The 22,923-nt window shown below is 42.3% G+C and overlaps 1 protein-coding gene across 1 annotated transcript in view; it reads right to left on the bottom strand.

Moving 5' to 3' along the window:
• Positions 1-22,606, bottom strand: part of LOC127201237 (lipoxygenase homology domain-containing protein 1-like) — a 339,490-nt gene extending 316,884 nt beyond the window's left edge. The window contains 1 exon segment of the mRNA XM_051159652.1: positions 22,555-22,606. The gene's annotated coding sequence lies outside the window, so the exon portion shown is untranslated.
• Positions 22,607-22,923: the final 317 nt, after the last annotated feature.

Here is a 22,923-nt window from a genome sequence, read left to right as displayed (position 1 = left end):
AAATAAAGTATTTTTCATTAAATAAATCTGTATGTGTCACAGATAGTGCTACGGCTTTTCAAAAATGTACCATAGCACATAGCAATGCGTTTGTAACAGAGCGTGGGATACTCATAAAGGCAGAGAAACAGAGGAAGGAAAGATGTGCCAGCTCCTGCCTGAATAGACACAGACTAGCTGCCAACAATAAGCTTGTTCAGAGAGGGACTCTATCTCCTAGCCACAGACAAGAGCTATGTCTCCCGTGCACAACAGAGATCTTGGGGACAGGGGAGGGGGCGTTTAGCTTTCCCTGTACCCTCAGCCCTGAGGACTGGTCAGTGTAAAGAGACCTTGTGATCGATGCTGGTTTATGCCCATTTCTACTTGGAGCTGCCAACACAGGTTCATGGTGAGTTGGGACTGGCTCTGCCTATTCACAGGAGCAGCTCAACCTCTTGATGTCTGTGTTGAAGGGTACCCTAGCGTGGGCTCCTCTGTTCTTTTCATAGTGCAGCCACAGCCCTTGCCCCTGTGAGCTGGTTTCCTTCCATGCACAGGTCACGGCAACACATGGCAGATGGCTCTGAGATTAGCCAGGCTTGTGAGTGATTACCGATTAAATTGCTGGTGTGGGGGAGGCAACAAGCCAGTTAATACAAGGAGTAGGAAGCCAGATGACAGGCTGGGGTGTACAAGAATGTCTCTATAGGTGAGAAGAGCTGAGTGGGAGAAAAGGAGAAAGAAAAAATGGAATCCAGGCTAACAAAACAGCAGAAGTGTTTAGAAAAGTCCGATGAAAATAACAGGATGAAAATGAGTCCTTAATAATATACTGTGTAATAAAATGGTGGTCCTAGAATGAATATAAGAGGGAAGATAAATTTTGAAAAATCGCCAAACATTAATAAGGATCATTACATCAACAAACACTTTTCAAAGTCACCTATTTACCAAGTACTACTCTAGATCCTTGGGTCCTCTAAGAACAACACCCCAATGTCAGCAGGAAGCATCCAGAAAGAACAGTGTCCACTTACCCAAAACCCACTGACCCAAATAATAAAACAAAAAGGTGGGAATGAGGGGACTCTTGCCAGCTTGAGTATGGTTTAGCATGGCTCTCTCAGGCCTTGCCCTTCTCCCCAGTTCCCTCTGCCTTGCTAAAAAAAATGAAAAATAAAAAATAAAAAATAAAAAATAAAAGATTACATTTCTGAAGGTAGACTGCAAGTTCTATTCCCTCATTTGGCCAAACTTTCCTCCTGAGGCTGACTACCAAAGTCCAGCTATGAAAGTATTGAAGTCCAGCAATCAAAAGCTCCCTTTGGCTCACCTAATTAACATGCCCAGTTTAAAAAAAAAAACAAACAAACAAACTCATCCTAACACAGAGTTCCCATTTCCCTAAGTGCAATGTCTGTCTCTTCTCTATCCTGTAGCAGTTTTTTGTCGCCCATGACAAACACCGCTTACCCTTCTCCCTTGACCCTTTTCTCCTTCTCACTCATTCCTTCCCCCCTCTTCCTCTTCTTCTGTCTCCTGTCTTTGTCCCTCATCTCTGCCCTCTGTCCTTCTGAGGCAAATAAATCTCTTGTGTGCTAAGAACTTGGCCTGAGAACTTGGTCATTCTCAATACTTTTCCTTTCAATACTTGGGCAACGTGATATTTGAGAAACATGGTGAATTTCAAAATGAAGGAGTCTTCAGCTCAAGCTATAGGCCGCATATGGAGATGTAACTTTAAAAGCAATGAGCTTGGTTCAGGAAAGATGGATCAATGATTAAAAGCACTTACTACTCCTGCTGAGGTCCCAAGTTCAAAACCCCCACATGTCAGCTCACATTCATTCTCTGGCTTGTTTTTTGTTGTTGTTGTTGTTTTGTTTTTTGTTTTTTGTTTTTTCTTCACCTGTTTTTAGCTTGTTTTCTCTGCAACCTCTCTCTGTAAAAGCATCCCAGTAAAAACTCTTGGTTTAAAAAAAAAAAAAAAAAAAAACTCTTCTCTCTCCCTTGCTGTTCTTCAGTAGTCTCTTTCCTGTCCTGCTCTTATGAGAGTTGGACATATTCTATCTCTGACTCATTCTGTCACATCTTTTTCTGATTCATCACTTTGTCTTCCTTCAACTGGATGCCACTTTCAAACATGGCTGTTTCCTTTCTAGAAGGTCTTTGCATATGATCCTTTTCCAGAGCAGCCATGTTGCTGAATTAAAATTACTCTACAATATAAGATAAAACAAAAATTAAAACACTGGAAACAGACAAAACAAGCAATCAGAAGGAGAAGATCCCAAGACCAGGCTAAAGAAGCAGATGCCTACATGTTTTCTCACTTGGGAATCCCATTTAAAAAAAACACTAGTATAGAAGCCAAAACATATAAGTGCAGCCCCATGCATGTCCTGTACATACTTATTCAGTCTTTGTGAGTACATATGAGCTTTGTTCATGGTGATTTAAAGGGCCTTGTTTTCATATCCTCTGGATCTTACACTCTTTATGCCTTCTCCTTCTTAGTGTCCCCTGAGCCTCGAGGGGAGGAATTTCATGGAGACATCTCTTTTATGGCTGAGTGGTCCAAGGTCTCTCATCCTCTGCATAAAGTCTGGCTGTGGGTTTCTGTATTTGTTCCCAGTTGTTGTAGGAGGAAGTTTCCCTAATGATAGCTGTGCAATCTATAAGTGTATCAGAATGCCAGTAAGGGTTTTTTGTTTTTGTTTTTGTTGTTTTGTTTTGTTTTGTTTTGTTTTCTACTCAGTAGTGTGTTATTTTACCTCAGGATCCTAGGCTATCTAGTTTCAGGTTCTTGGTCACCCAAGCAGTATCCAGTATGAGTTCCATCTTGTGGAGTAGGCTTTAGATCAAATCAGATATTGATTGGTCACTCCTACAAGCCTTGTGTCACTTTTGCTCCAGCATATCTTTCAGGCAGGGTACCATTGTTCAAAGGGTTGTAGATAGGCTGATGTTTACATTTCCCTTTCAGTAGAATGCAAACACCTTTCTGTACCAAAGATGCTATAACGTAGGGATGAAGGCTCTATGTAAGCACCAGTTTGACTTATCCTTGTTCAAAAAAGTTGTGCAACTGTTGTCTGCAGCAATTGGTGGGGACTTGCCTTAAGTCTGTGAAGACCAAATTATATAGTCTTGGTAATATCCTGGCTTGTTTGGGGATATCATGGGACCCCTTTAGCCAACAATTCAATTAGATGTGACCCAATCCTAGAATGGAAGCTTCATTTAGTGATAAGGGATAGCTAGTTGGGATTCCGACTCTCTCATTATTTAATGATTTCAGTTAGATCATCTTCATATACGTACATATTTTTTAAAACTTCTGTTATATTAGGTTTCCATACCTAATAGCCCTGTCTTCCATCTCTAGTCCCTTTCCCCTTCTTCCATCCTCCTCCCATTGAAGCACGTCTATCCATAACTTTGCTATTTGCCTTTCCTAATGGGAACCTATCTGTACGTCCTAGTCCCTTACTCTATATCTAACCTCTGTGGCTCTTCATCATTGACTTAATTAATATCAACATATAAGCAAATACCATATTTCTCTTTCTGGGTCTGTTATAACTTACTTTGGGTGATTTTTTTTCTGGTTCTATCCATTTACCTGCAGATTCCATGGTTTTATTTTTTAATGGCTGAGTAATACTTCATTGTATAAATGTACCACATTTTCTTTACCCATTCTTCTAGGTTGTTTACAATTTCTGGCTATTATGAATAGAGTATTAATGAACATTGTTGAGCAAGTGTCTCTGTGGTAGGATGATGTATTCTTTGAGTATATGCCCAAGAGCGGGATCTTGAGTAGATCAATTCCCATCTTCCTGAGGAACCACACACTGATTTCCATAGGAGCTGTGCAAGTTTGCACTCCCACTGTCAATAGATGAGTCTTCTCCTTACTCCACATCCTTGGCAGCATGAGCTGTCACTTGTATAGATCTTATCCATTCTGATTGGTATGAGATGAAATCTCAAAGTAGTTTCGATTTGCATTTCCTCATGGCTAAGGACATTGAACATTTCTTAAAGTGCTTCTCAGCCATTTCAGTTCTCTTTTGAGAATTCTGTTCATATTGATACTTTTATTTTTGGTTTTTTGAGACAGGGTTTTTCTGTGTAGTCTTGGCTGTCCTGGCCTCAAACTCACAGCGATCCACCTGCCTCTGCCTCTGTAGTACTGGGATTAAAAGCATGCACCACTATGCCCAGCTGATACCTACTTTTTATTTGGTTGTTTTCTTGATATCTAGTTTCTTGAATTCTTTATATAATTTGGATGTTAGTCCTTGTCTGATGTCTAGTTAGTAAAAAAAAAAAAAATTATTTCCATTCTTTAGGCTGCCATTTTGTCTAAATGATATTGCCCTTTGCCGTGCAGAAGCTTTGAATTTTTCTGAGGACTCATTTACTGATTGTTGATGTTAGTGTGCTAATGTTGTTCTGTTCAGAAAGCCTTTTCTGTGCAAATTAATTCAAAGCTATTTCTCTTCCATCAGGTTCAGTGTTCTTTGTGGGAAGGATTGTAGGCATTGTCACAGGTGAAAGCAGTCTTGGTGAGATTTGCCTTTGGACACACCATGGATACTCCCTGAGATTAACCTTGAGATAGACTGGGCCTGGAATTCAGGAAGCGGACCTGGGGACTCCACATGGACTACTGTGTTTCTAATCGACCCTCAATGGGAGAGGGAGACCGCCCCTTGCACATGACAGACAGGCAGGCAGACAGGAGAGAGGAGCAGCAGGTTCAGACTGGGCTTGAGTGCACGTGGATCGGAAGGAGGATCAGCTAACAGGCTGGACCAGCATGCAGGCCAGAGACACCTAGGGACCTGTCCTGTGGAACGGATACCGGAAGGTTCACTTTTTTTTTTCCTTTAACCTTTTTTCCCTCTTGTGTAAGCTAGTTGTGTTGTATAATAAAGTTTAATTGTTAAGAAACAGAGCCAACAGTACTTGGTTTTAGTTTGAGGTCGTTGAACTATTTGGAGTTGAGTTTTGTACAGAGTGGTTAGTATGGATCTATCAGGATTTTTCTACATGGAGCCATCCAGTTTGACCACCACCATTTGTTAAAGATACTCTCTTTTTTCCCATATATATGTCCTGCTTCTATACCAAAAATCAGGTTCCATAGGTATGTGGATTTATGTCTGAGTCTTCAATTCCATTGATTGAAGTGTTTGTTTGGGGGCCAGTACCATGCTGTTTTTATAACTATAGCTCTGTAGTACAACATGAAATCAGGGATGGTGATTCCTCCATCATTTTTTTAAATTTGGAATTGTTTTAAATATCCTGGGTTTTTCCTGTTTCTATATGAAGTGAAAATTGTCCTTTAAAGGTCTGTGAAGAATTGCATGGAAATTTTGATGGAGATTGCATTGAATCAATACTTTGGTTTTGGTAGGATTTACTGTATTAATCATGTCAATCCATGAGCACAGGACATCTTTCTTTCTCAATGTCTTGAAGTTTTTATTATACAAGTCTTTCACCTGCTTGGTTAGAGTTACTCCAAGATATTTTATATTATTTGAAGCTATTGTGAAGGGTGTTATTTCCCTGATTTCTTCCTCAGTCTGTTTGTCATTTGTATTAAGGCTACTAATTTTTGTGAGTTAATTTTGTTTCTAGTTACTGTAGGAGTTTCCAATCAGAATTTTTAAGATTGCTTATATATATAGTGATATCATCTGCAAAAAAAAAAATACTTTGGTTTCTTCCTTTCCTATTTGTATTCCCTTTATCTGTTTCAGTTGTCTCATTGGTATAGCTCAGACTTCAAGTACAATATTGAATAGATATGAAGAGAGTGGACAACCTTGTCTTCTTCCCTATGTTCCTGGAATTGTTTTGAGTTCCTTTACCTTTAAGCTGATAGTGGCTATATGCTTGCTGTAACCTGCCTTTATTATGTTTAGCTATGTCCCTTGTATCCGTCTTGAAGACTTTTGTAGTAAAGGGGTGTTGGATTTTATCAAAAGCCTAACATTTTTGTATCCAGAAACTGTCTCTTCCTGCAAAGCCTACTACTAATGTGCTTCCTCAGTACTGTCACCCATACCCACACCCATTAGGGCCCTGACACCAGCTCTACGTGATAATGTGGCACAGGAACAGAACATCAGAGCTATGTCAAAGTGTCACGTTATTATCCATTGTCTTTCCTATTGTAAAATCCACAGCATGCTGTCTAGGTCTCCCTTCCTCTGTGACTGATCTTAATACAAAAGTTTCCTTGTTCTGAACTTTAAAGCACATTGAATTGCTAGGTCTTGTTTTCTGCTGCAACCTAGACCCTTAATCCTAGTCTGAACCTCAAAACCTTCCCTAGGTCCCCCTCAATCCTAGCCTTTCTTTTCCTTTTGCACCCAGTTTCTGTCCTCTCTATTAGCCATTAACTGCCATCTTTCCTGAAACTCAATCTTGATGTCATTGTCCACCACAGAGGCTTGTTCTTGCAAGCATAATCATTGCCATGTGTTGTCCAGCCTAAGAGCAGATGCTCCAAGAGCTGATGACCCCAGAGCCTTTGCTTAGGGCATTTTATTTGACATCTGTTCTGATGTCTTGATATCGACTCCTTCCAGTTCTTCAGCCTAAATCTTCAAATTCCAAACATGTTTCAAAGTTTCTGTGTATTTTCCTTCTGTACACTAAATAGAAGACTGATGGGAAGTTTTCACACTTAATGAAGGTACAATTTCACACCCCATAGGTATTCTCCTACAAGCTCTGCATTGGTATGTGAGAACTCAAGGCCTTTCACTATTTGCACATAGTGAATTATCCCAATGGCTTGGGAATATCTAAAACACATTTTGCTTTTCTCTCTCAAACAGGTGACTGAAATATATAACAATATCTCCAGTTATTAAAGACTGATTTGTGCCAGGCATTATAGCAACTGCTTTTGTCTCTGGCCTAGCCATGACCAGAACAAAGAAACAGAAGTCCCCCTAAACACAGTGATCCCACTTAGATTACAGAACATTTCACAGTGGTATCGAAGACTCTGGACCCACCTAAAACTTTGACTCATTCAAAAGGTTATCACGTGTGGTGGCATTATGTCTGTAGCCTCATCACATGGGAGGCTCCGGCAGAAAGACAAAGACTTTGAGAGAAATCTTGGGGTATAGCAAGACCCTGGCTAAAAAGAAAGTAAAATCCATTATCACATTCTTATGGCACCACGTGTTATAACCTAACCCTCAATTTTTTCCTGGAAAAGTCTTTAAGAGAATTTTAGAACTCATTCCCAGACCCAACGCCTATAATCTGAAATGACTAGGACTAGCCATGTCATGCAAACACGTCATAATAAACTGAAACTTTTCTTAACTAAAACTTTTTTTGACAATAGAGGAGTAAACTCTTTTGGGAATGTGAGTCATTGGTGCTTCCTGGCTGCTCCAATTTCAGAAGTGATCCTGCTTTTCAGCTTCACAGATCTTTGTAGAAAAAAAAAAAATGTGCTGACTGGTCTCATCATCACATGCTGAATTTTCTCTCATTGAAGAAAATGTTAAGACTTGTTAAACTAGGCTATCTATAGCTGTTGATTTGCAGCTGTGTGTCTACTGAGATACCAAATGGAAATCTGGAAACTTCAAGCCATGGTGTCTGTTTCCTTCACAAAGGCTATGGTGACTAGAGTGGCACTTCTTAAACAGCATACTAAGGCACCTTTCCAGACTTCACAGCAGATTTGGAATTAAAACTAAGTTGGACAATATCTAACTCAGTCTTAGCAATGAAGCATTGAAACAAAGAAAATGGAAAGTTACCTAAAAGAATCTACCTATTTGGGGAAATAGCGTGTTTTCCCTGACTTCTCAGTGCACACTAAATCTACCTTGAAGAAAGTGAAAGACAAAGATTATGTGACTTACAACTCTATTATTTCATTAACACATTTAGCATTCCTGAGACCATCTGCTCAACTGAGAAAAAGAGGACACGAATTTCTCCCTCACACAGCACTTGTGGGTGCATTTATGCACTAATTAATTGTGTTCTGCTCTTGATAGTGGGTGTTCTCTGGTTGGCTGCTTCAAGTTCTTGCCCCTATTTTCTACAATTACAGACTAAAACCTGGAATTGCAAATCTAATCCTTTATCTTGAGTTTCTTCTTATGTTCACAGCAACAGGAAAGAAAACTAAGACAGAAATTGGAACCAAAAATGGGGTTGCCGCTGTGATAAACTTGACCATATGGCTTTTAAGCCTTTGTACCATTTTGTGGGAGGAATGAAAGAGTTTGGAACTTTGGACCGAAACGGTCATTAAATGCTGGGAGCAGAGCCTAATGGACCATTCCTGTGGAAGCTTGGGAGGCAGAAATTCAGACAGAAAGTGAGAATGTGTCCATTTGTGTGACATTTTGACCAAGAATGTGGCTTTATTCTCCCCATGCCCTAAGAAAACTAAATGAAGCTAGGCTTTAAAAGGATAGACTAGTTTGTTTGGCAGAGGAAATTTCATGACAGAAGAGCATTCAGGTGGGAGCTAAGAAAACAGCTATGTTTGTTAAAGATATCAGCACCATCAAAGAGAACCCTTCTGCTCTGTTCTGGTTCAATAGGGAATGGTTTCCTTAAGGACAGCACACAGGTCCTAATGCTAAGCTGTGGTCCAAGGAGCTGAGCTATATCTCAAGATGGCAGCAGATCCTGGCAAAACTGCCCATCTGGTACTGGGTTTGAAAGCATAAATAATGTAAGATTGAGGAAATCCTTTGATGGCACCTGATAAAGCCAGGCATTGTATGGTAAGGTGGGAGTGTCTACAGAGAAGCCCTCTTTAAGCCTTGATGTGAATTTGTGAAGGTAAAACCTAAGTTTCACTGAAGACCTCAGAATACTACAAATAGTAAAGACCACGGGCATCTACTAAAGAGGGATGCAAGAATGGAGGAAACCAGCTGTCTCATGGTTACTTTGGTATGGTAAAACACCACAACCACAAGTAATTTGGGGAGCAAAGGATTTATATCACTCATGTTTCCATATAACAGTTTATCATAAAAATTAGTGAGGGAAGGAACTCACACAGGGCAGGAGCCTGGAAGCAATGGCTGATACAGAGGTTATGGAGGGATGCTGCTTAGTGGCTTGTCCCCTATGGCTTATTCAGCCTGCTTTCTTATGAAACCCATGACAAGGATCCCATGGATGGTACCCCCCACAGTGTGCTAAGCCCTCCCATATCAATCACTAATTAATAAAATGTTCTGTAGGCTTGCCTACAGAGCAGTGTTAAGGAGGCATTTTCTCAGTTGTGGTTTGCTCCTCTCAGATGACTAGTTTTTCAAGGTAATATAAAACTAGCCAGTACACCGACCTAAAAAAGTAGTTGTCTGTGTGTCACGTGGCCTTGTTGGAGAAGTAAGTCTGCCCAAGCCTTTTGGAATCCAGTTTGTGTTTTGTTTTATTATATTTTATTTTGTTATATTTTATTATCATCTCTTAGAAGCCTGTTCTTTTCACAGAAAGGGAGTAGGTCTGGATGGTAGAGAAGGTAAGGAGGAACTGGGAGAAGTTAGGGAGACAAAACTGAAATCAGGCTATAGTTTGTGAGAAAAGAATCTATTTTCAATAAAAAGAAAAAATATTTAAAATAATCTAAATGAAACAGAATAGTATCTAACTGTAGAGGGATTATAAACCAGCAACATGACCACTCTGACTGGAATATAGGCACAACTTTGGTATACACCTTTAATCCCTTTGGCTAGAATACAGACATGCCCTTAGTACATACCTTTAATCCTAAACAATGAAGATAAAGTTAGTATGTAGAATGAAGCAGACATGTTTGAATGTGACACCTAACTGAGAGGCAGACAAAGCGATGAATCAGAGAACTATTTGACAGAATAGGATATGCCCAACTCTCATGAGAACAGAGAGGAAAGAGAAGTAACTTTGAAACAGGAGCACCAGGGAAGGCGAGAGAAAGGGAGGCCTACTGAGGGCTATTGAAATTGAAAAACCCTCACTCAGTGACACACCTCCTCCAATAAGGCCATACCTTCTATTCTTTTCCAAACAGTTATACCAACTGAGGATAAAGCATTTAAATCTATGAGCCTATGAGGGGCATTCTCACTCAAAGCACCACACCAGGTGAGTCTACACTGTGTCAAATCCATAACTAAAACCAATTACCACAACCCTGGTCAACTTGAATTCACTTTGAATATGAAGTTATCTTCTCCTTTTCTCCAAAGCCTCATATTTATCTCAAAATGTAAAATACAACCTATGTTTAAAAGTCCCCATAGACTTTAAATATTATGATACTTTAAAAATCTAGCAGCTTAACCATGAGCTCCTATAAACTAAAAAGCAGGCTGCATGCTTCCAACATACAGAGGTACAGAGAATAGTCATTCCTGTTTCAAAGTAGAGAACCAGAGCAAAGCAAGGCATAACTAAACTAAAAGCCTAATCCCAATTCCAGCAGAGAAATCACTGCATCCATTAGATCCCTGTATATCATACAGGGCATCTTTCTTTAGGTTGGGACATTTTCTTATAAAATAGATATCTGAAGTAGATGGATGGAGAAAATTGAGTGGGAGAGGGGATGTGGAAGAGGTCGGGATCAAGTGTGAGGAGAGCAAGGGATGGGGGAGAACTGGAGAGAGAATGGAAATTGGGGGTGCATCTCTTGGACAGGGAAGGCCCCTAGGAATCTATGGGGTGACCCTAGTTGAGATTCCTAGCAATATGGAATATGGCGCCTGAAGTTGCCACCTCCTGTATCTAAGTGAGACTTCCAGTGGAGGGAGGGGACCACAAACCCTGTATAAAACCTTTGACCCAAACTTTGTCTTGGTTACAATAAGTGTAAGGATAAAGATGGAGCAGAGATTGAAGGAATAGCCAACCAATGACTGACCCAACTTGAGACCCACCCCAAATGAGATAGCCAACCTGTGACACTATTAATAACACTCTGTTATGCTTGCAGACAGAAGCCTTGCATAACTGTCTTCTGAGAGGCTTCATCCAGCAGCTGATAAAAACAGATGCAGAGACCTACAGACAAAGAATAGGCCAAGCTCAGGGAGTTTTGTGGAAGAGTAAGAAGAAGGCTAGAGCGATCTGGAGGGGTTAAGGGAACAAGAAGATCTGCAGAATAAACTAACTTGGTTGCATGGGGGCTCACAGAGACTGAACCACCAACCAAAGAGCATGCATGGGCTGGACTTAGATCCCCTACACAGATGTAGCATATACACAGTTTGGTCATTATGTGAATCCCCAAAGTAGGGCCTATCTCTGACTCTATTGCCTGTCTTTCGATTCCTTTCTCCTAGCTGGGCTGCCTAGTTAGGCCTAGTGAGAGATGGTATGTTTAGTCTTGCTGTGACTTCATGTGCCAGGGTGGGTTGGTACCAATGGGGGAGGAAAGGGGAGAATGAGGAGAGGATGGTGGGAGGGTGGGACTGAGAAGAGAGGAGGGAGTGGACTGTGGTCAGATTGTAAAGTGATTAAATAAATAAATGTGGGGGGGGTGGGAGACATTTAACTCACACACAAAGAATTTTTAAATTCATCTTACTAGTTTTAGAATAGTAACTGGCAACTCTAAAAAAAACATTACAAAGAAACCTAAAACATATTCTCTTCAAACGATTTAATCAAGCTGGGTCTTGATAACTATCTGTAAATTTAGTTGTGCGTCACTGATAGCACTGTCCACACCAAGCATCACCTCACCACCACAGCTTTGATGAAGTCTTTAAAGCATGAGAAGGGCCCCTCGGGTAAATCAGATTTCCATTAAGTAATCTAAAAGAAGCGGAAGCGTGAGCTTCCAGGCTAATGATGCTGCATAAGCCAGCAGCAGCTGCTGGCCTGCTCACAAGCAGTACTCAGTAAGATATGTAAACAGCACATAGACATGCTAGGAATCTTCTAAAAGAGCAACCGGAGCATGCTTGAACACCGCACGTTGTTCTGTCCACTGGCACTCTTTGGTAGGAAAGAATTAGCCATCTTTGGGATCAAACATTCCCCATGCTTCTTTCAAGTCACTGCATTTTCCAGAACCTCATTGGCCTCCATTTCAAGCTACATGCATCCTCATAGTTACATCTGGGAACACGGAGATTAGGACTACACGTTGAAGCATCAGGATGATGTGCTCTGTCCTGACTAATTTTGTGCCAACTTGACACATCATCAGAGAGCAGGGAGCCTCCATTGAGAGAATGCCTTCATAATTCCAGATCAGGCGAAAAGCAAGCCTATAGAGCATTTTCTTAATTACTGACTGATGGGTGAAGGGCCAACCCATTGTGGATGTTATTATTCCTGGGATGGTGGCCTCTGGGTTCTATGAGAAAGCAAGCTGAGCAAACCAGTAAGCAGCAACCATCCATGGCCTCTGCATTAGCTCCTGCCTCCAGGTTCCTGCCTTGATTGGCTCCTGCCCTGGCTTCTTTCAGTGATGGACTACAATGTGTGAACCAAATATACCCTTTTCTCCCCAACTTGATTTTTTTATCATGGTTTTTCATTGCAGCAATAGAAACCTAAGTCATCCTCCTGTGCAATAGTGTAGAATAGAATAGGAGAGTCACAAGTACATTTCCTCTGTAAGGAGTGAGTGAAGTCCTGAGTGAATGTGTATTGTTGATATGATGGGCACAGCCATGTCAAGGACCCCAGGACCCCAGCCTCATGAAGTGGGAAAGCCTTCTCCGGACTAAGCCCAGAGGTATGCAAAAGCTTTCTTTGGGTCAAGTGCAAAGCTGGTAGTATGTGTAGAAAATGTCCACTAATCAGAGCCCAGGGGGCAGTCTGCTCAAACTACTGCACTAACCAAGGACAATACAATAGTAAACATCAAACCCCTACTCTGATCTACCCAATGGACAGGACATTCTCCACACTTATGTAGAGAGCGGGGACTGACTCTGACATGAACTCTGGTGCTCCATATTTGACCACCTCCCTTGGTGGGGAGGCCTGGTGGCACTCAAAGAAAGAATATGCAGGCTACCAAGATGAGACTTGATAGCCTATGACCATAGAGTTGGGGAGAAGGTTTCTCCTTGGTCATAAACCTAGGGGAGGGGAATAGGGTGAAAGCGGGATGGAGGGAGGAATGGGAGGACACAAGTGATGGGATAGCAATTGAGTTGTAATCTGAATAAATTAATAAAATTAAAATTAAAATAAAAAGAAAGAAAATGTCCACCAAACTGTCTTCCCCCAGATGAATTACAGCCTGAAGACTGGTCTCCTACAAGACTGCTGCTGCTGAGATTCACTGAGCCTGCCTCCTTCTTCAGTTCCCTGTTTCTCTGTAAGAACTCTGACTCCTTTTTCAGCTTCTGGCAATAACCTCGCCTCCCTTTTCAATTATGTATGAACAAGCTGAGCTTCTGGGCTCCCACAACTTCTCCATCGGAGCACCCAAACCAGCCAATCCTAGCTGGGGGGGGGGGTGTATGTTTGTCTGTTGTTTCTTCATTTCTCATCACCCCTTGTGGTGGTTCCCAAGGTTCTGGGAGCCAAGCAGTGCAAGGACTTGGCATTCCTCTATATCTACTTCATCTACTGGCAGAGGACTCATCAGCCCAGCACTATGCTCACACTTGAAGCGTTGCAGCTACCGGAAAGTTTCTGCTGATGATGAGGCTTCCAAGACATCTGGTTTTGCCACAGTTATGCATTCAACTTCAGTAGAAGTTACAACATGATTTGTGGAAACCTCCTCCAAGAGGGCCGTGGATGGAGAAACTTGGGAGGGGGGATGGCTGCTACCTTAAAACCTCGCAGGAGGCTAGGTGCCGAATGCCAAGCCCTAAGTGCTGGGGCCCCAACAGCAGGCTAGGGAGGTAAAACACATTTATTTTTCATTTCTAGCTGTCAGCCCAGATTGAACAACTAGGCAGACACAGCTTAAAACATAGCTTCTGTTTTAAGAACAGTGGATAACAGGAACATCAATATAAACTAAATTTTAAAGTAGAACTTTATAAACTGCCTGAGAATGGTCCAAGGTCCTGTTTCTCACATCTGTGCACATGCTATGAAGCTAAGATCAAAAGTCTCCATGGGCCCACCAGCCTTGGCCTGCTTGTGTTGCTTATGGTCTTGCACTGTGAAGCCTTCCTGTGAGTCTGGTTCTCACCTCTGGATCCCTATTTTGATATCTGACCCTATTGCACATTACTGCAAACTCTGCTCTTTGCCTCACAGACCTTGTTGAGTATGACTTGTTCTTTCTAAAATGATTTCTTATCTAATCTTGAATGAAGGTGAGGCTGCTCTGATGACAGTTGGTCCCTCCAGTTTCACATGAGCCCACAGAGCTGGGTTATTTCTCAATTCACTTTCTCTCAAGGCTGGGGAGGGGGGTGTTGTGATTGTTTTGTTGGGGTTTTGGGGGGGTGTCCTCAATAATAAAGACAGAACACTGACAGTTTGACTTCCCTTTCTCTCCACAGTAACAATGCCCACCTCCTAAAAGGTTAAGTCCACACAGCAGACCCAAAGCAGCCAACAGATATGGACAGCTCAGCTCTGTTTGCTTTGGACAGTCCACATGGAAAACAAAGGCCAGGCCTCTCCGGAGCTTCTCTGTCCCATTCTTCTTGGACAAAAAGAAGGCGATGGCTGATTGAACTAAATGAGGCTGAGACATCTGGTCCACTTTATGTCATACTCCTAATCAAGGGCCACCATTTTATGGCAAATTTTTTTTTTAAAAAGCATTATGTTACAACGAATATTGTAACAGGCAGTGCAATAGAGGGAGGAGATATCCAAATATCTCTATTTAAACTCGAGAGTCTATTATTAGTAGGGGTTTTAGGTGCTAAGATTATCACATTAGTATTACACCCATAAGGTCCCATTGTCCAAGAAACAGGTGACTAACTCTTATTTGGTTCTTCAACAGAGTTTGAGATACAGAAATAACTTTCCAGGGCTATGAGTGTAGCTCAGAGGTAGAACGTTTGCCAGAACTTCCAAGTCCTGGGTTCTATAACTAGTGTTGCAAGAAAAGAAGCAATTCTTCACAAAAACAAATCGCTGGGCCAGGGACATGGCGCAGTTGGTAACAGCATCTGCCACCAAGCCTGATGGATTAAGTTTTCTCCCCAGGTGGAAGGAAAGAACCAAGTCCCATAAGTTGTCCTCTGACCTCCCTACACAGGTCATGGTTCACACACACACACACACACACACACACACACACACACATACATACACACACACACACACACACACACACACACACACACACACATAAGTAAATAAGTAAGCAAATAAATAAATAAATAACCAGGAAGCAAAAATCAAATTGCCCATTTTTGAGTCGTAGAAACTTCCGCATTCAAATGAACTATAGGAAAAGCAGGGAGTCCCCAGGATTCCAGGCAAAGAGCCATGCCTACTGCCAGAGCTTACATGTTGTTTAGATGGTTCTATCTTTCTGGAACCGGCACCAGGGGTCATGGCTAAGTCCTGAGAGTTCTCCCCACTACTGGCATTATCTGGTTTCTACCACACTCTTTAGGCCTTGGCTCTGGGAATTCTCCCTACCTTGTGCCAGACTCTGGGTTCTATCACTACCACTAAATAACAAGTGCCTGTGAGCTCATCTAAGAGCTGCCAATAAAACCACAGTTCATGCTAGAAAAAAATAATTAACCAGCAATAGCCATCCTGGGAGGAATAGTAGACATGTTAAACTTGAGTGGTATGTGATTCCAGCCACTGAGGAAAAAAATAAGGGAGTGGAGTTTGTATGGAAGCTTATTGACTCCCTCTCCTTGGGACTATATCCAGGAAAGTGTGTGGCTTTCGAGTAATGTGGAACAAGTCGACACATGGACTTAGTTGCAGATTTACATTCTATCTTAGGACAGCTCAGATAGGCTCAACCTTGTAAGACACAGCTTCAAGTATCCCTTCTCTTACTTTATTTGGTGAGTGCTGATAGAGAATGGATTGAGAGAGGTGGAATTAAGAAGAATAGAGTTATGGATTAAACCGCTCCCAAAAAACCCCTTCCCTGTCCCTGGCACAAGGCCAGTGTCAGCATCATATGCCAAAGCCAAACCCTAGCTTCTCAGGACATGATACATTTGAAATAGGTTTGTTACAGGTGTAATTAGGCAAGGTGAAATCACATTGGATCAGGGTAAACTTCTAGTCAATATGGCCATATCTCCATGTTTAGACACAAACCACACTCACAGAGAAAAGCAGGAGACAGAAGGCAGAGTCATGCTCCTGAAAGCCACAGATGACCAGCAAAGCAGATGTAGCTATGGAAGGCAGGGGGCAGCCCTCAACACAAGGGTCTTAACATCAATTAGAAAATAATCGGGAGCATGGTACATATGCTGTTGATGGTGTTATGATTTCCCCTCATGGTACCTGATTTGCACAAGAATGCCTCCCATAGGCTCTGGCTTTTAAAAACTAGGTTCTCACCTAAGTGAAGTAACCCAGACCCAAAAAGACACAAGTGGATTTTAGCTGTATATTACAGGATAAACATACTACAATTCACAGACCAAAGAAGATAAGTAACAAGGAGGACCCAAGGGAGGATGCTTAACTGTCACTCAGAAGGGGAAACAGAAAAGACAGAGGTAGTCGTTGGAGAGAGAGAACAAGGTAGGAGAGGGAGCCCAGAGAGAAATGAAAGTGGAGATGAGACCTGAGGAGAGTAGGGGCAGGAGGTCAAAAGGGCCTTAGAGAAAAGAGAAACTGTGGGTGGGGGCATCTCTCTGACAAGCTGGAGACCTAAGTCAGGGTAGGCTCCTGGGAGGATATGAGAAGGACACTAACAGAGACTCCTAGTAGCAGGGGCAATAGTGACTGAAGGGCATACCCTCTAACTAGACAGGACTCCTAATAGAAGCAGGGGAACACTAACTCATATAAAAAAATGTACAACCCAAAATTTACCCTGCCTACAAGATGGGCAGGGATAAAGATAGAGCAGAGATTCAGGGAATGTCCAACCAATGCCTGGCCTTATCCAAGACCCACCCCATGGGAGAGCCAACCCCTGACACTATTAACAATACCCTGCTATGCCTTCAGAAAGGAACCTAGCGGAGTTGTCCACCCAGCAGTGTCTCGAAACAGATGCTAAGGCTCAGAGCCAAGCATTGGGTGATGCATAGGGAGTCTTATTAAAAAAAAAAAAAGTGGGGGGAAGGGGAAAAGGACACAGAGATGCAAAAGCTCCACAAGGAGACTGACAGAATCAATTAACCAGGGTGCAGAGTGGCCTGTGGAGACTGAAGCACCAACCAAGGACCATGCATGGACTAGACCTAGGTCTTCCACATTGTTACAACCAATGGGCTGCTCAGACTTCGTGTGGATCCACTAGTAAGGGGAGTGGGGGCTATCTCTGACCTGGACTCTGTTACCAGCTTCTTGATCACTTCCCCCAGCAGAGCTACCTCACCAGGCCACAGAGGAAGAAGACATGTTCATTCCTGATGTGACTCGATAGGCTGGGGTGGGTGGAAAGGGGTGGACCCCCTTTTATGAGGAATAGGGGAGGGGAAGAGGGAGCAAGGAAGGGACTGGGAGGTAAAGAGGGATGGGGCTATGAATATATATATATATATATATATATATATATATATATATATATATATATATATATTTGTAGTGCTGTGTGCTGTTTGCGGAAGTCTAGGAGATCTGGCCTGGATGGAGGAAGTATGTCACTAGGAGGTTTGGGGCTTTGAGGTTTCAGAGCATCACTTCATTCCAAGTTTGCTCTCTGCTTCTTGCCTGTGGCTCAGGATGCGAGTCAGCCCTCCAGAATTCTGTTACTCAGTCTCTCTGCTCTGCCATCATGGATTCATTTTCTTCTATAAGTTCCCTTCATTGTGGTGTTTTTATCACAGCAATAGGAAAGTACCTAATTAGTACCTTTGAGTGGAAGAACATGACAATCCTGATATTCCCAGAAGCCTACAGGCTAACTGACTGCTGAAGCATGAAGCTATCCAAGTTGCAGCTGGCCTTCTTGATGGGCCTCAGACTTCCTTGGCCTCCAAAGGATGGGACCACAGGATGCACCCTTCCTAGGACATAGCCATGAGTGTATGCACAGAATGCATGCCACCTGTGAACGCTGGCCCTTATGACACATGTGCCTTCCTTCTGGAGGAGGAAGGTTCCCTCACATGCCGCAGATGGGTCCACAGGTGAGTGTAAGCATGGTCAGCAACCTTGTATTCTCAGTCCTCGCCAAGTGCATTTCATCCCTAGAGCTCAGGTCCTACAACACTTACAGACCTGAGTGCACCAGAGAAGGCCTTAATAGGAATCACTCTGTAGCCCGCCAGACTAAGTCTGGGTTATTTAAACTTTTTTTTTTCAGAGAACCACTTTCTCTGTCATGGGTGAATGCCATCACATCCTCAAGGCTGCGTCTTTTCATCTGCCAGGAACCTTCAGGTGTGAATCATGCAATTCTTTAATAAAAGCCCAATTATCAGTATTCTGGTGAAAAAATAATACTGTGTAACCTTGCCTCTAAAATTATCCCTGATTGGCCAAATACCATTTCGTGGGCAAAGCAGAAGTGAAGTAGATGGAGCTAAGGTTCACCACGGGCTTGAAGGACAGAAGGATCGCAGGAAGGGGGCCACAAGTAGAGACAAGAAGGAGACTGAAATGAGTTAGTTTTAAAAAGAACCACGTGGCTGAGAGACATTTACTCTGAGAACCAGCGTGGCTGGAGAGAAGCAGCCCAGGTGAAAAGCATGTGCAAGGATTTATGTTATTTGGGATGGGACGTAGCCCAGAGGGAGGTTATTAGAGCAAATAGCGTGGGATGTGGGGCTCTGAGATAACAAGGTAGTTTAGGAGGTTAATATTTGTCCAGGCCCCGGTGAAATAAAACTTATTTAAAAATCTAGCAGCTTTCTGTGTCTTTTATTGGTGTAAAAGTGGCTGACTAATAACTGGCAAATATTTACATGTATTAATAATAGACCTTTATAGTTTTTATTTTCTATAAAAGGATCCTAATCATGTTGGAACATGGTATTTGGGTTAACTTGAATCCATGTTCCCCAGCCACAGTTATTTTCCCTCTTATTTCTCAGTACTCCCACTGAGTATAGTAATTGCATATGTGATGTATAGCATTTATTTCTTTGCTTATTTTCAGATCTATACTGAATTGAAATGTAGATTCATCAATCAAGCATGTCTTACAGATTGCTCTAGCAATATTGGTTATTGATTCTTCTTCTGTTTAATATGTAACTTGAGGCTTTATTTACTTAAAATGTATGTAAAATTCTTTGACTAGCAGTGCATGGGGAATATTGTTAATATATGGTATATTCCTGTAAGAAAATTTTTAATGAGCTAGAAATGATCATAATGAGTGAGTTAACCCAGAAGCAGAAAGAGTTAAATGGTATATACTCACTTATATTTGCATAATAGCCCAAGGGGCATGTCCCATGAAAGTCTTCACTTACCAGGAAACTGGGACAGAGGGGAGGACATCCTATTGGGACTCTAGATGAGAGAAGCATGGGAGAATAGCAAAGTAGAAGGATCCAGAGGGTCCTAGAAATCTACTAGAAGAAAATTATGATAGGCAGATTTGGGCCCAGGGGTCCTGCTCAAACTATGGCACCAGCCAAGGACAATACAGGCGGTAAACTTCAAACCCCTACCCAGATCTAGCCAATGGTCAGAATATTCTCCACAGTTGAGTGGAGAGTGGGATATGACTTTCACACATACTCTGGGGCCTCTTATTTGACCATGTCCCCTGGAGGGGGAGACCTGGTGGCACTCAGAGGAAGGATAGCAGGTTACCAAGAAGAGACTTGATACCCTATGAGCATATACAGGGGGAGGAAGTCCCCCTCAGGCACAGTCATAGGGGAGGGGAACAAAAGGAAAATGGGAGGGTGGTAAGAATGGGAGGTTATAAGGGGTGTGGGATAACCATTGAGATATAACAAGAATAAATTAATAATAAAAAAATTTAAAAAAGAAAGGGGAGATGATAAAACTGTATTATAATCTCAAAAAAATAAAAAATTAAGCAATTAAAAAGAAAGAAAGAAAAATTTTAAGTAGAAAAAATTAAGTATTAAAACAATCATTTGAGTGAATAAATGCAGGATAAATGGAATCAGTGTGAAAGTTGGTACACCACTAATTAAAAAGCTACAATTGACACTTTTAAGCTGTGAATAATCTTGCCTGTGAACTTGGCCAGTTATCCACTGCCTACCAAGTGTCCCCACTGTGGCCTTGCACTACACTGAATGAGTCTTCAACAATGCAAATGTCCAGGTCCCTGCTCAGTATACCAGTCTCTATGGGTGACACTTTGCTTTCATGTTATGTTGCCATTACATGAATCTAAGCCCCTAAATAAATATAAGCAGAAACTAAACACTGATTGCTATGGTGCCCATGCTAGTAATTTAAACAAGCACTGTGTTCTCGCTCAGTCGGAGTGTGATACTGAGTAAGCTCTGCTTCACCAAAAAGGCAGAGGTACGGAATAGCACATTTTTGTGACACTAATTAACTGAAAATTTATCAATAAGGTAAGGGATTTGCAGTTTGTTAAGGAGCTCAATTTATAGAAGCTTTTTAAAATTTAATTTGTTTTCAGGCTGGGGCTAAATTGGCAGACGATTCTCATGAGGCACCCTGTCTGCCAGGATCCTGTAGTTCACCAAGATCACAGCCCACCATCACGTCCATTTGCTGTGTGACTGTTTCCAGCAGCAGCAGGCTCTGTAAGCATCCAGAGATTGTCATTCTTGCAAAGTGGCTCCTGTCTCCAAAGACTAGAGGAGGACAGAGCAAGGCCCACCTGGTACCACTGAATAGTATCACCGGAGATGACACAAACACTCTCCATTTGCGAATCTTCCTCTTTAGGCAACCTCAGCACGTCAATGAAACAAATCTACATGTTTCTACACCGAGTGATCACAATGTACTCGGGGCTCAATGCAGCCTCCCATAACCATAGTGTTATCATTCTCAGTTTGCAGGTTTGAAAATGGAAGCCCAACAGAACACTGCACTGGTTAGCAAACGACAATGTCAATTGTGTCTTGATAAATTGTCCACGTGCTAACTTTTATATAAGCTACATATGGTAAATGCCCTAAAGAGGGTTTTCTGAACAAGTGAGAAATGCTGCCTTCTATTCAGAAGTCATTGGCACCAGGAACAGTCTTCTCATGTTGTGAGATGGGTGATGGATAAGAAATATATCATTGAGCCAGGTACTGGAGGGCTCTGGCCTGCATCTTTGGGGTGCCTGCTCAAAGACTTTGGGCCTCCCTCCACATCAGAAAGGCTATGGAGGCCTCAGTAGATTCCTAGTGCTCCTCCCAACTCCAGTCCTGTAGAGGCATGAATACTGTTTGGTACCATACTCAGAGCACCCAGGAACTCAAGTGAAAATAAGTCCCTCTTGACCTAAAGTGTATCTATCACTTAGATCTTATTCAAAGTCCACTGTCCCTGAGAGAGTTCAGGTGTTCATCCTCCCTCAGAAAGGCACATGCTACACAGAGGAACAAGCAGAAACGGCCCTCCAGCTCCATGTCTACACCCATCTCTGAGGTTTCTCGTTACCTCTGAGGCTTCAGACTGAACTCTCCTGGTGGATTGATTATTATTGATTAGGTGTGCTGATTGTAGCACCAATATGAGAAATAAACATAATTCAAGTTATGAACCACCGAGCCATACAAAGCGTTCTCTCTAAATTGGGAGCAGAGTTTGTCAGTGTGTCCCTGATCTTATCCTCTCTGTATTCATTTCACACCTTGGACCTGACCCTTCTGAAGTCACACAGAGTCATTCTGTAACAGACTGTCCCTGCGCATCATCCTGCCCACCTCACCGTGGCCTTCTGTGGCATTTACCTCTGTGATTTGTAAATACCAACGGTTACTGAAAACCTCGAGCTGATGACTTCTGTGTGTCCCTTCCCAGTGGTTTCATAAGATCCTAAGAGTGTCCCAAATCCCACTCATGAGCCACATGCTCATCCACATGAAGGTACTTATCTCAACTCTCTCAAAGTTTGGATATCTTGAAAGTATTTGCAGAAGCTGTGCATGATAGCACATGCCTTTAATTCCAGCACTCAGGGAGGCAGAGGCAGGCAGATCTCTGCGAGTTCGAGGGCACCCTGGTCTACTCGAAGACAGCTAAGGTTACACAGAGAAGCCCTGTCTCAAAAAATATAGAGAGATATAGATAGAGATACAGATAGAGATAGAGATCCCTCACAAGAAAAATATGTGCTCCCTTTTCCCATATCAACCAAGACCAGCCCTCGGCAGCTTGGCCTTTCCTGCTTCTGTCACCTTCATTGGCAGACCTTCTGCACCATTCAGAAATCGTCTGCATTAGCTAAATTTGCAGATAGCCTCCCTTCCTAAAGCCTAGTTATCAAATTTAAGGTTGATTATCATTCCTTGCCAAAAATAAAAAAGGCAAGGAGAAAGAAAACACATATTTTACCTGTTATTTCTCAAGCATATGCAGAAATTCCTTTGTTGCACCAAGAGAAAAATCTGAGCCAAAGGCTGGGCTTGCTTTGAGTCTGTCCTGCCTGAGCTGGTCAGAGAGAATGGTGGTGTTTGCACTGTCAACAATGTTACCTACAGCAACAGCAAGCACCTCACATGACCCCCTCAGCAAGCACTGGCACCGCATGATGCTGGCTGGGATACCCGCTGCTGTTGTTAGGCTATCAGTACAGCCCTCTCCTTCTGAGTAAGAAATGGTCGATTTAAAGCAGATAAATTAGAGAGCAGACAAAATAGCCCACTTTGTGCTTTTACTAATCAGTCCATCTTGTGTAGTGTCACATAGCATGGCATGGAATCA

The sequence above is a fragment of the Acomys russatus genome, chromosome 2 (assembly GCF_903995435.1).
Source record: "Acomys russatus chromosome 2, mAcoRus1.1, whole genome shotgun sequence".
Lineage (NCBI taxonomy): Eukaryota > Metazoa > Chordata > Mammalia > Rodentia > Muridae > Acomys > Acomys russatus.
Note: the sequence above shows the minus strand (reverse complement) of the source record. Positions and strands in the feature narration are given on the sequence as shown.